Source organism: Salvelinus namaycush, chromosome 3 (assembly GCF_016432855.1).
Source record: "Salvelinus namaycush isolate Seneca chromosome 3, SaNama_1.0, whole genome shotgun sequence".
Taxonomy (NCBI): Eukaryota; Metazoa; Chordata; class Actinopteri; order Salmoniformes; family Salmonidae; genus Salvelinus; species Salvelinus namaycush.
The window spans coordinates 59,767,987-59,780,334 of NC_052309.1; the positions used below are offsets into that span (position 1 = coordinate 59,767,987).

Consider the following 12,348-nt stretch of genomic DNA (forward strand, 5'->3'; position numbering starts at 1 on the left):
AGCAAAGCACCCCCACAACATGATGCTACCACCCCCATGCTTCACGGTTGGGACAGTGTTCTTCGGCTTGCAAGCCTCCCCCTTTTTCCTCCAAACATAATGGTGGTCATTATGGCCAAACAGTTCCATTTTTGTTTCATCAGACCAGAGCACATTTCTCCAAAATGTATGATCTTTTTTTGGAGCAGTGACTTCTTCCTTGCTGAGCGGCCTTTCAGGTTATGTCGATAAAGGACTCATTTTACTGTGGATATAGATACTTTTGTACCTGTTTTTTCCAGCATCTTCACAAGGTCCTTTGCTGTTGTTCTGGGATTGATATGCACTTTTCGCATCAAAGTACGTTCATCTCTAGGAGACAGAACATGTCTCCTTCCTGAGTGGTATGACGGCTGTGTGGTCCCATGTTGTTTATACCTGCGTACTATTGTTTGTACAGATGAACGTGGTACCTTCAGGCATTTGGAGATTGCTCCCAAGGATGAACCAGACTTTTGAAGGTCTACAATTTTTTTTCTGAGGTCTTGGCTGATTTCGTTTGATTTTCCCATGATGTCAAGCAAAGAGGCACTGAGTTTGAAGCTAGGCCTTGAAATACATCCACAGGTACACCTCCAAATTATGTCAATAATTATGTCAATTAGCTTATCCGAAGCTTGTTAAAGCCATGAAATAATTTTCTGGAATTTTCCAAGCTGTTTAAAGGCACAGTCAACTTAGTCTATGTAAACTGGAATTTTGATACAGTTACAGTTATAAAGTGAAATAATCTGTCTATAAACAATTGTTGGAAAAATTACTTGTGTCATGCACAAAGTAGATGTCCTAACTGACTTGCCAAAACTATAGTTTGTTAACAAGAAATTTGTGGAGTGGTTGAAAAACTAGTTTTGATGACTCCAACTTAAGTGTATGTAAATTTCCGACTTACATTTACATTTAAGTCATTTAGCAGACGCTCTTATCCAGAGCGACTTACAAATTGGTGCATTCACCTTATGATATCCAGTGGAACAACCACTTTACAATAGTGCATCTAACTCTTTTAAGGGGGAGGGGGGGGTTAGAAGGATTACTTTATCCTATCCTAGGTATTCCTTAAAGAGGTGGGGTTTCAGGTGTCTCCGGAAGGTGGTGATTGACTCCGCTGACCTGGCGTCGTGAGGGAGTTTGTTCCAACATTGGGGTGCCAGAGCAGCGAACAGTTTTGACTGGGCTGAGCGGGAACTGTACTTCCTCAGAGGTAGGGAGGCGAGCAGGCCAGAGGTGGATGAACGCAGTGCCCTTGTTTGGGTGTAGGGCCTGATCAGAGCCTGAAGGTACGGAGGTGCCGTTCCCCTCACAGCTCCGTAGGCAAGCACCATGGTCTTGTAGCGGATGCGAGCTTCAACTGGAAGCCAGTGGAGAGAGCGGAGGAGCGGGGTGACGTGAGAGAACTTGGGAAGGTTGAACACCAGACGGGCTGCGGCGTTCTGGATGAGTTGTAGGGGTTTAATAGCACAGGCAGGGAGCCCAGCCAACAGCGAGTTGCAGTAATCCAGACGGGAGATGACAAGTGCCTGGATTAGGACCTGCGCCGCTTCCTGTGTGAGGCAGGGTCGTACTCTGCGAATGTTGTAGAGCATGAACCTACAGGAACGGGTCACCGCCTTGATGTGAGTTGAGAACGACAGGGTGTTGTCCAGGATCACGCCAAGGTTCTTAGCACTCTGGGAGGAGGACACAATGGAGTTGTCAACCGTGATGGCGAGATCATGGAACGGGCAGTCCTTCCCCGGGAGGAAGAGCAGCTCCGTCTTGCCGAGGTTCAGCTTGAGGTGGTGATCCGTCATCCACACTGATATGTCTGCCAGACATGCAGAGATGCGATTCGCCACCTGGTTATCAGAGGGGGGAAAGGAGAAGATTAATTGTGTGTCGTCTGCATAGCAATGATAGGAGAGACCATGTGAGGATATGACAGAGCCAAGTGACTTGGTGTATAGCGAGAATAGGAGAGGGCCTAGAACAGAGCCCTGGGGGACACCAGTGGTGAGAGCACGTGGTGCGGAGACAGATTCTCGCCACGCCACCTGGTAGGAGCGACCTGTCAGGTAGGACGCAATCCAAGCGTGGGCCGCGCCGGAGATGCCCAGCTCGGAGAGGGTGGAGAGGAGGATCTGATGGTTCACAGTATCAAAGGCAGCCGATAGGTCTAGAAGGATGAGAGCAGAGGAGAGAGAGTTAGCTTTAGCAGTGCGGAGCGCCTCCGTGACACAGAGAAGAGCAGTCTCAGTTGAATGACTAGTCTTGAAACCTGACTGATTTGGATCAAGAAGGTCATTCTGAGAGAGATAGCAGGAGAGCTGGCCAAGGACGGCACGTTCAAGAGTTTTGGAGAGAAAAGAAAGAAGGGATACTGGTCTGTAGTTGTTGACATCGGAGGGATCGAGTGTAGGTTTTTTCAGAAGGGGTGCAACTCTCGCTCTCTTGAAGACGGAAGGGACGTAGCCAGCGGTCAAGGATGAGTTGATGAGCGAGGTGAGGTAAGGGAGAAGGTCTCCGGAAATGGTCTGGAGAAGAGAGGAGGGGATAGGGTCAAGCGGGCAGGTTGTTGGGCGGCCGGCCGTCACAAGACGCGAGATTTCATCTGGAGAGAGAGGGGAGAAAGAGGTCAAAGCACAGGGTAGGGCAGTGTGAGCAGAACCAGCGGTGTCGTTTGACTTAGCAAACGAGGATCGGATGTCGTCGACCTTTTTTTCAAAATGGTTGACGAAGTCATCTGCAGAGAGGGAGGAGGGGGGAGGAGGGGGAGGAGGATTCAGGAGGGAGGAGAAGGTGGCAAAGAGCTTCCTAGGGTTAGAGGCAGATGCTTGGAATTTAGAGTGGTAGAAAGTGGCTTTAGCAGCAGAGACAGAAGAGGAGAATGTAGAGAGGAGGGAGTGAAAGGATGCCAGGTCCGCAGGGAGGCGAGTTTTCCTCCATTTCCGCTCGGCTGCCCGGAGCCCTGTTCTGTGAGCTCGCAGTGAGTCGTCGAGCCACGGAGCAGGAGGGGAGGACCGAGCCGGCCTGGAGGATAGGGGACATAGAGAGTCAAAGGATGCAGAAAGGGAGGAGAGGAGGGTTGAGGAGGCAGAATCAGGAGATAGGTTGGAGAAGGTTTGAGCCGAGGGAAGAGATGATAGGATGGAAGAGGAGAGAGTAGCGGGGGAGAGAGAGCGAAGGTTGGGACGGCGCGATACCATCCGAGTAGGGGCAGTGTGGGAAGTGTTGGATGAGAGCGAGAGGGAAAAGGATACAAGGTAGTGGTCGGAGACTTGGAGGGGAGTTGCAGTGAGATTAGTGGAAGAACAGCATCTAGTAAAGATGAGGTCAAGCGTATTGCCTGCCTTGTGAGTAGGGGGGGAAGGTGAGAGGGTGAGGTCAAAAGAGGAGAGGAGTGGAAAGAAGGAGGCAGAGAGGAATGAGTCAAAGGTAGACGTGGGGAGGTTAAAGTCACCCAGAACTGTGAGAGGTGAGCCATCCTCAGGAAAGGAACTTATCAGGGCGTCAAGCTCATCGATGAACTCTCCAAGGGAACCTGGAGGGCGATAAATGATAAGGATGTTAAGCTTGAAAGGGCTGGTAACTGTGACAGCATGGAATTCAAAGGAGGCGATAGACAGATGGGTCAGGGGAGAAAGAGAGAATGTCCACTTGGGAGAGATGAGGATCCCAGTGCCACCACCCCGCTGACCAGAAGCTCTCGGGGTGTGCGAGAACACGTGGGCAGACGAGGAGAGAGCAGTAGGAGTAGCAGTGTTATCAGTGGTAATCCATGTTTCCGTCAGTGCCAAGAAGTCGAGGGACTGGAGGGACGCATAGGCTGAGATGAACTCTGCCTTGTTGGCCGCAGATCGGCAGTTCCAGAGGCTGCCGGAGACCTGGAACTCCACGTGGGTCGTGCGCGCTGGGACCACCAGGTTAGAGTAGCGGCGGCCACGCGGTGTGAAGCGTTTGTATGGTCTGTGCAGAGAGGAGAGAAGAGGGATAGACAGACACATAGTTGACAGGCTACAGAAGAGGCTACGCTAATGCAAAGGAGATTAGAATGACAAGTGGACTACACGTCTCGAATGTTCAGAAAGTTAAGCTTACGTTGCAAAAAAAAATAAAATCTTATTGACTAAAATGATATAGTACTGCTGGCTGGTGAAGTAGGCTGGCTAGCAGTGGCTGCGTTGTTGACTTTGTTTGAAAGTGTAGCTGGCTAGGTAACCTCTAACTGGCTAGGTAACCTCGACAATTTCTCTAAATTTCTCTAAACTACACAATTATCTTGGATACAAGGACAGCAAAGACAACTATGTAGCTAGCTAACACTACGCTAATCAAGTCGTTCCGTTGTAATGTAAGTTTCTACAGTGCTGCTATTCGGTAGAAGTTGGCTAGCTAGCAGTGTTAGCTAGCAGTGTTGACTAGGTAGGAGAACGGCAGCGCGGCGGACGAAAATAGCTGGCTAGCTAACCGATAATTACTCAAAACTACACAATTATCTTAGATACAAAGATAGCAAAGACAACTATGTAGCTAGCTAACACTACACTAATCAAGTCGTTCCGTTGTAATGTAATCGTTTCTACAGTGCTGCTATTCGGTGGCTAGCTGGCTAGCTAGCAGTGTTGACTACGTTACGTTACGTTAGGACGAAAATGGCTGGCTAGCGAACCTCAATAACTACACAATTATCTTTGATACAAAGACGGCTATGTAGCTAGCTAAGATCAAACAAATCAAACCGTTGTACTGTAATGAAAATGAAAATGAAATGGTAATACTACCTGTGGAGCGAAGCGGAATGCGGAATGCGACTTCAACTGTATATGTAAATGTGTTAGAGTGCATGTGATCTATTTGTGATCTAAGAAGTTTTTCCTCAAAAGGTGTCCTAAAGCAGGACATGGAGGTGCATGGAGGGGATCGCACACTTTGTAGGCCATGTCAAAGACCAGGGAGGTGACAGGGATAAAGACCAGGCCCATCCAGAAGATTCCCGAACTGAACATCATGTCCGCCTGAGACACACATGTACACACACACACAGAACAACAGGAACAAATTCCTTGGGTCATTGCAACCAAAATAGTTTGTGAAGCAGTAAAGGAGGTCCTCAGCAGAACATAAAAGGGTCACCTTGCTTTAGGCATTTCTATTACATAAAATGGCATTTCCAAACAATAAAATGATGGGTCAACCTAATTTGACCATAGTTGGTAGTCCACCGTGACTAAATGACACTCGTGTTGTTTTGGTTTCAACTATGATCCTTAGAACCCCCCTAGGGCTGAGGAAGTAGCTTTGTGCAGTTAGTTACTGTGGTGTCCTTTACTATGCTAGTTAGTCCTGTAGTGTCCTTTACTATGCTAGTCAGTCAGTACTGTCGTATCCTTTACACTCTTTAATGGGGTCATTCCAAACGACACAAATGGGAAGTATGTCCAAGCCCCTTATTCCAACTATTCCCTATCAGTGAAGAAACCTTGGGTACAGCACACGCTGTCTCAAAAAGCCAACTGACGTTTTTTATTTGACCCTTATTTTATTAGGTAAGTTGACTGAGAACACATTCTCATTTACAGCAATGACCTGGGGAATAGTTACAGGGGGAGAAGAATGAGCCAATTGGAAGCTTTTACTCCTGAGGTGCTGACCTGTTGCACCCTCTGTAACCACTGTGATTATTATTTGACCCTGCTGGTCATCGATGAACATCTTGAAGAACAATCTGGCCTTAATGGCCGTGTACTCTTACAATCTCCACCCGGCACAGCCATACGAGGACTGGCCACCCCTGGTTCCTCTCTAGGTTTCTTCCTACGTTCCTACCTGTCTAGAGAGTTTTTCCTAGCCACCGTGTTTCTACATCGGCATTACTTGCTCTTTGGGGTTTTAGGCAGGGTTTCTGTATAAGCACTTTGTGACATCTGCGGATGTAAAAAGGGCCTTATAATTTTTTTTATTGATTGATTGATTGACTGCTCCATGTCTGACTAGGAAGAGGCATTATACACACACCATACCAGTGGAGAGGGGGATGGAGTAGGATGTACTGTAGCTGACCTCAGACAAAGATAAGGTCAGTTTTGCGTTCAACCTTCCAATGATTGAGGTGAGCAAGTAGCTAATCCTATAGATCTGTGGCAACTTCTAGCCAGAGGGGAGGAAATACAGTAGGATACACGTATTCACCCTTGTCGTCACATTTTCCAGCGAAACATGAGAAGGGCAGAGCAGCTACACATTAAAGTCCACTGATATAAGTTCTAAAGGTAGTCTTTTATTGACCTATAAAAAGATGGAGGTCAACTACAGCTGTGTATGTGTACCATTGGAACCATTGCCCTTCATGCCCGTTGACTTGTAGTAGTAAGGACAGCCAACAGAGAGAAAGAGCTATTTGTTATGCTCTATAACCTTCAAATAATAAACACTGTCCCAATGTTTTTGTGTGCAGTATATTCTAAATGCTCTCATTGTCTACAGAGTGCCAAGATAAATCCACAGATGAGACATGAGATAACCAAGGCTCAAATGGAACCATATTCTCTATTTAGTGCACTACTTTTGACCAGAGCCCTATAGAGCTCTGATCACAAGTAGTGCATTGCACTATATAGGGAAAAGGGTGCCGTTTAGGATGCAGCCCTAAGAGTGCATTGAGACTGATATGGTATCATTGGGAAAACACAAGCTTGGAGGAAACTCTTCTTCATCCACCTCTGATGTAGGCCTACATCTCTCTAGATATCGTAACTCTGACATTTTAGGAGACAGCATCTTCTCCCTGGTCATCAAAAACACACAGATCGTCAGACAACAGTTTGCTGTTTAGACGAAAGTCTCAAAACGCATTGGCCCTGTCGGAACTCCAGGACTCGGGAGGTTCCATTTGGTCTGGCAAGTCAGAGGGAGACAGGGAGGGATACTCTTGCCGTGGGCCGTCCCATACAGTCGTCTCCGCAGGGCTGTGTTTGCTTTGGACCGGCTGCATTGAAACTATCTGTCATTACATGTTAACGAGCAAAACACACGTCCCCTCGCATCAGCAATTTGGGCCTTACAAGACAATGGTCTTCCTGTAATACGAAACAAGCTGGACCCTGGGACGGTGCCTTAGGGCACACGCACACGCACACACACACACGGATCAGTGTGAAAGATATCAAAGAGTTCAGGTGTTCCCAAATGAGCTATTAGAAATGGACTTTAATGTCTGACAAAACATCTGGGAAAGAGGAAATCCCAAATAACTGGAAATCAAAATGGCATTTTCCTAATGTTTGAAATGGTATTGGAATGAATGGAGTTTTATCTATGTTGCCCCGGCAATGACCAAAATACATAAGTTGAGGGAAAAGAACATAGGCGCGCGCACAAGACATTTTCACGTCAAGTTTGAAGTTCGGCAGAGTCCCGGGTAGAAACCTAGACTTTTTTCCCCCGTAACATCACTGTAAATATTTTCGTTTTCATCCAGTGTATCACACATTTTAATAGCCGCACTTAAACTGTCTTGAAAGTATTTTGGAAATGAACTGCGCATATAGGCTCAGCACCTTAAGTACATTAAATTAAGTCAACGAGCATGAAAAATAAACCAGCTTCTAATTTTACAACAAACTTCTGAAAAATACTGTTACAAATTTTATGAACTGCATCGAAGGTCTGACTACTTTGCTAATCTGTAAATTCAACGCTTAACTTAATCTTAATAAACGTTTATCTGTTAAAGATTTGGATGACAGATACACCCAATCCTGGCCGAGCCAGCAGTGTTTGGTAGATGCGAGCAATGGCTCATTCCTGGAGGCCTATGGGAGCTGGAGTGCAGGGGGGTGTGATTGTATTTTTAGGACAAACTAATAAACTCATCTGGGCAGGCAGACAGTGGTGTCCGCAGTGTTTTGACAGGCTGTCAACCTCTCACAGCCACTGGAGACACAGACACAGACACACAAAGACGCAGACACACACATTCAAACACATGCACACACACACAGTCTATCACTAACAAGTCAGAAACGTTCATAGCCATAGAGCATTCAGTCTGCCACTCAACACGGCCTAAGATCTTGTTTGGAGCAGACGAGTAAGCTTTTGTTGCTGTTGCAGAGCTCAGTTTTGTACACATCGTATAGAGGTGTAAGTCTCATGTTTGCTGTACAAGTTTGGAATTGACTTATATATACAAATAAGACTGTTGTTTCACTCTGAATATGATATGGACACGCCAATACAGTCGTTTGTCATATTTGACATTCTTGAAACTGTGTCTTAGTCTAAGAAAATAGATTTTTCAACGCCATCCTTCATGCGATGGCAAAGGGACAGACTGATCCAATCGGCTCAGAGTAGCGGCGTGTGATTACTTTGCCTGAATGCATTGATCAGGGGGTCTCACAGCAGCGGCAGTTGGCTGACCATGCCTGACAGGCCACAGTGAAAGTGAGACTCCAAGAATGTTAATGCCTGCCATTGTGATGGTAAATATGAAGGGTGGACAATCAAGGCCTTGGCTTTCACCCTGTTCCTAGACCTTTTGACTTTAGAAAGCATAGATAAAGAAAAGTCAACTTTCCACAGCCGTGTGCACCGCACACACACCTCACTCTTACCACGTCTCTTTCTGTCATATCTGTAAGGGTGTCAAATTTGAGCCTCTGCCCTTTTCTCTGTATGAGCCTGGTTGTTGCCAAAGCCAAAGCCTCTGGATGCTAATATTCAGACACTAGGAGCCTGGGCGCAGTCTCTCTTTGTGCGTCTCTTTTTTATTGGGCCCGATGAAATGAGATTCATTGAAGTAAAATCCAGTCCCAGTGAGTGATTTGGTCTACCTCCATCCATGTCCCTTTGGCTAAATTCTACTGGCTCTACCGGACCATACTGTACAATTTGGATGGAAGTTAGAACAGAGGGGTAGACCGTTCTGCTATGGCGCTAAGGAGCTAGGGGACGGGAAATGGGGTGATTTGAGGGTTCAGAGTTGTATCCTACTGTATCCTAATTGAGGCTGGATGTGTTTGTTGTGGCCAAAAATGACCCCCAATCCCTCATGACCAGCTCCATGCTACCTCCCCAAACAAAATCCTTAGGGTCAGTGTGTTGTTGGACAGGCTGTAAACATAGCCGCAGAAAGAAAAGCCAGTCCCTGAGGATTTGATGGAAGAGAAAAGAGATGGAGGCGGCTCACTTAATGCCCTGGAAGGAGAAAGAGAGAGAGAGAGAGTTGGGAGAAAGAGAAAAAGAGAGAGTGGGATCAAGAAAGACAGAGAGAAAGAGAGAAAACGTGAGTAAAAGCAAGAGAAGGAGAAAGAAAGAGAGCACGAGTGTGTGAGAGGAGCCTTGATCGGATGCGGCCCACAACGCTACAAAATTCCCCACGACGTCATTGCAACGCTAAAGCAAATGGCGAGTTCACAATCCCTTAACACCCCCACCGCACTAAGCTTTTACTCTGGAAAACAAAAACTGGACTTGCTCAGTTGCTTCCACACGCTCTGTGTGTCGCCTCACAATAGCCCTGAGATATCCCGGGAAAAAAACAGAGGGAAAGAATGCTAACAAAAACAGGTACAGCACAACAGAAGTCATCCAGGTGCAACTGTACAATAGTGATTTACAACGCATCTCGATAATTATTCAAATGGTGGCGAGATAAATTAGCCGACAGACAAAAGGGTTAGTTTGACATGTAATTAGATCACGACAAGTACGCCCATATCCATTTGAATTATAATGCATCAACTCATTCAAATAACACACACAGTGCAAAGTCTCACACACCATGGATGAGCCTGTGCCTTCCACAGCCACTTTAGTCTTCCATAAATCATTGGTTCAGGGCTGCTAATGGATCCGTGTGTGTGTGTGGTTTTAATCACAGAGGGGGCTAACTTACGACACATGCGCGGCCTTTAAACTTCTTATGGCTGAAGGGGCAGTATTGAGTAGCTTGGATGAAAGGTGCCCATTTCAAACGGCCTGCTCCTCAGTCATAGTTCCTAATATTTGCATATTATTATTAGTATTGGATAGGAAACACTCTAAAGTTTCTAAAACTGTTTGAATTATGTCTGTGAGATTAACAGAACTCATATTGGCAGGCAAAATCCTGAGTTGAAATCAAAACAGGAAGTCAGAAATCTGAGCTTGTCTGTATTCACCAGAGTCCCTTAAGAAATCCAATTGAGTTATGAATGATGTTGCACTGCCTAGGGGTTCCACTAGATGTCAGCAATCAATAGAAATTCCAATGAGACTTCTATGATGTTGTGGGAGAGAATGAGAGCAGAATCAGTCAGGTGTCCATCAAGCAGCCATGTCCTGATCATGCCTTTTCTTCATGCAAGGCACTGACGTTGCATTGCTCACGCAGACAAGAAGGAATAATCCGGTTGGAACTTTATTGAAGCTATATGTTAAAAACATCCTAGTGATTGATTCAGTACTTAGTTTGAAATGTTTCTTCGACCGGTAATATCACATTTTGAAGTTTTTGTCCGATATAACGCTGACCAGAATTAGCGTTTGGATATGTAAACCAGACGCGCTAACAAAAGAAGGTATTTGGACATAAATAACAGATTTTTTTGAACAAAACAAACATTTATTGTGGCCCTGGTATTCCTGGTGTGCTTTCTGATCTAGATCATCAAAGGTAATGGAATATTTATCATGTATTTTATTGTTTATAGTGACGCCATCTTTGCAGCTGTGGTATGCTACTATTGAGCGCTGTCTCAGATTATAGCGTGCAATTATTTTTCCGTAAAGTTCTTTTGAAATCTGACATAGCGGTTGCATTAAGGAGAGGTATATCTATAATTCAATGTGTATAACTTGTATTATCATCTATATTTATGATGAGTATTCATGTTGAAACGATGGGCTATGCAAAGTCACTTGATGTTTTTGCATGTAAACTCAGATTTTTTTATATAAATATGAATTTAATCAAACAAAACATGCATGTATTGTGTAACATGAAGTCCTATGAGTGTCATCTGATGAAAATAATCGAAGGTTAGTGATTCATTTTATCTCTATTCTGGTTTTTGTGAAGCTATCTTTAGCTGGGAAAATAGGCTGTGATTATTTTTGGGTTTGTGGTGACCTAACATAATCGTTTGTAGTGCTTTCGCTGAAAAGCCTATTTGAAATCGGACACTTTGGTGGGATAAACAACAAGATTACCTTTAAAATGATATAAGACACATGAATGTCTGAGGAATTTTAATTATGAGATTTCTGGTTTTTGAATTTGGCGCCCTGCACTTGGACTGGCTGTTGTCATATCGGTCCCGTTACCGGGACTGCAGCCATAAGAAGTTAAGTGTTCCGAAAACACCGAGACAGAGGGAAAACAGCGTAGGGGTACAAAGTCATCTCAGCAGCAACGCTGAAGTGCCTCTCGAATTCCAACATGGAGTCGTTCACAGGTCTAATAGTGAGGAACCTTGTGGGTTTCTATAAAACCACGGGGAACTGGGTGTCTGATGTTTCAATCCACCCCCTGGAGTTTCCAGGGGTCCCTGGTGGTTTTGGAAAGATATGGCAGAGCGGAGAAATAGCGAGGAGAACCGTCATCTGCGGCCCTGCTACTTCAATCGCGGGGGCACTGGTGACAGCACACTCACACAGGTAAGCGTAGATATGCTCGCACGCACAAACGCACATCGCACTGGCGCGCACCCACGCGCATACACTCAAAACACACTCAAAACACACACACACACTACGGAGAGTCTCTGTTCTGTGGGTCCTAGGGTGGCTGTATTGAGCTGGCATGTGAGTGGAGAGAGGTTGGGTTATCTAGCGATACAGTAGGTGGAGCTGGCTTCTCAGTGCCATTCCGAAGGGCCATTCTTGTGCTTCAAAGCAAGTGAGTCTTGATGAGCGGCCTGGGCTGGAGCCTCTGCAGGTGCACTTGAATATAAATAACTCCAACCCGAAACACATCTTAGTAAAGAGGAAGGGAGTGAAGGGGTGCATCCCAAATGGCACCATATTCCCTACATAGTGAACTACTTTTGACCAGAGCCCAAGGAGACGGAGAGTTCACTTCACATAATCAACCTCCTGGAAGAACGTTTCATTTTGAATAATATTTTTACAGTCAACTCACTGACACCGACAAATGCTATTGCATCAAGTCGGCCATTTCTCAACCTCTCTTCTTGGAGGAGGTGAATTGTGGAGTCAGTGTGTGCAGAAACTGTAGAACAAGTAGTGGTGTAGTGATGTCTATATCACCATGGTCCTCAGGCATTCCAAGCAAAAAGAGAGAGAGAGAGATAGAGAAAGAGAAAGAGAGAGGGAGGGAGAGAGAAG

At 45.7% G+C, this 12,348-nt stretch overlaps 1 pseudogene; it reads right to left on the reverse strand.

Moving 5' to 3' along the window:
- The window catches only part of LOC120043954, a 129,421-nt pseudogene that overhangs the window by 9,182 nt on the left and 107,891 nt on the right, over positions 1-12,348 (reverse strand).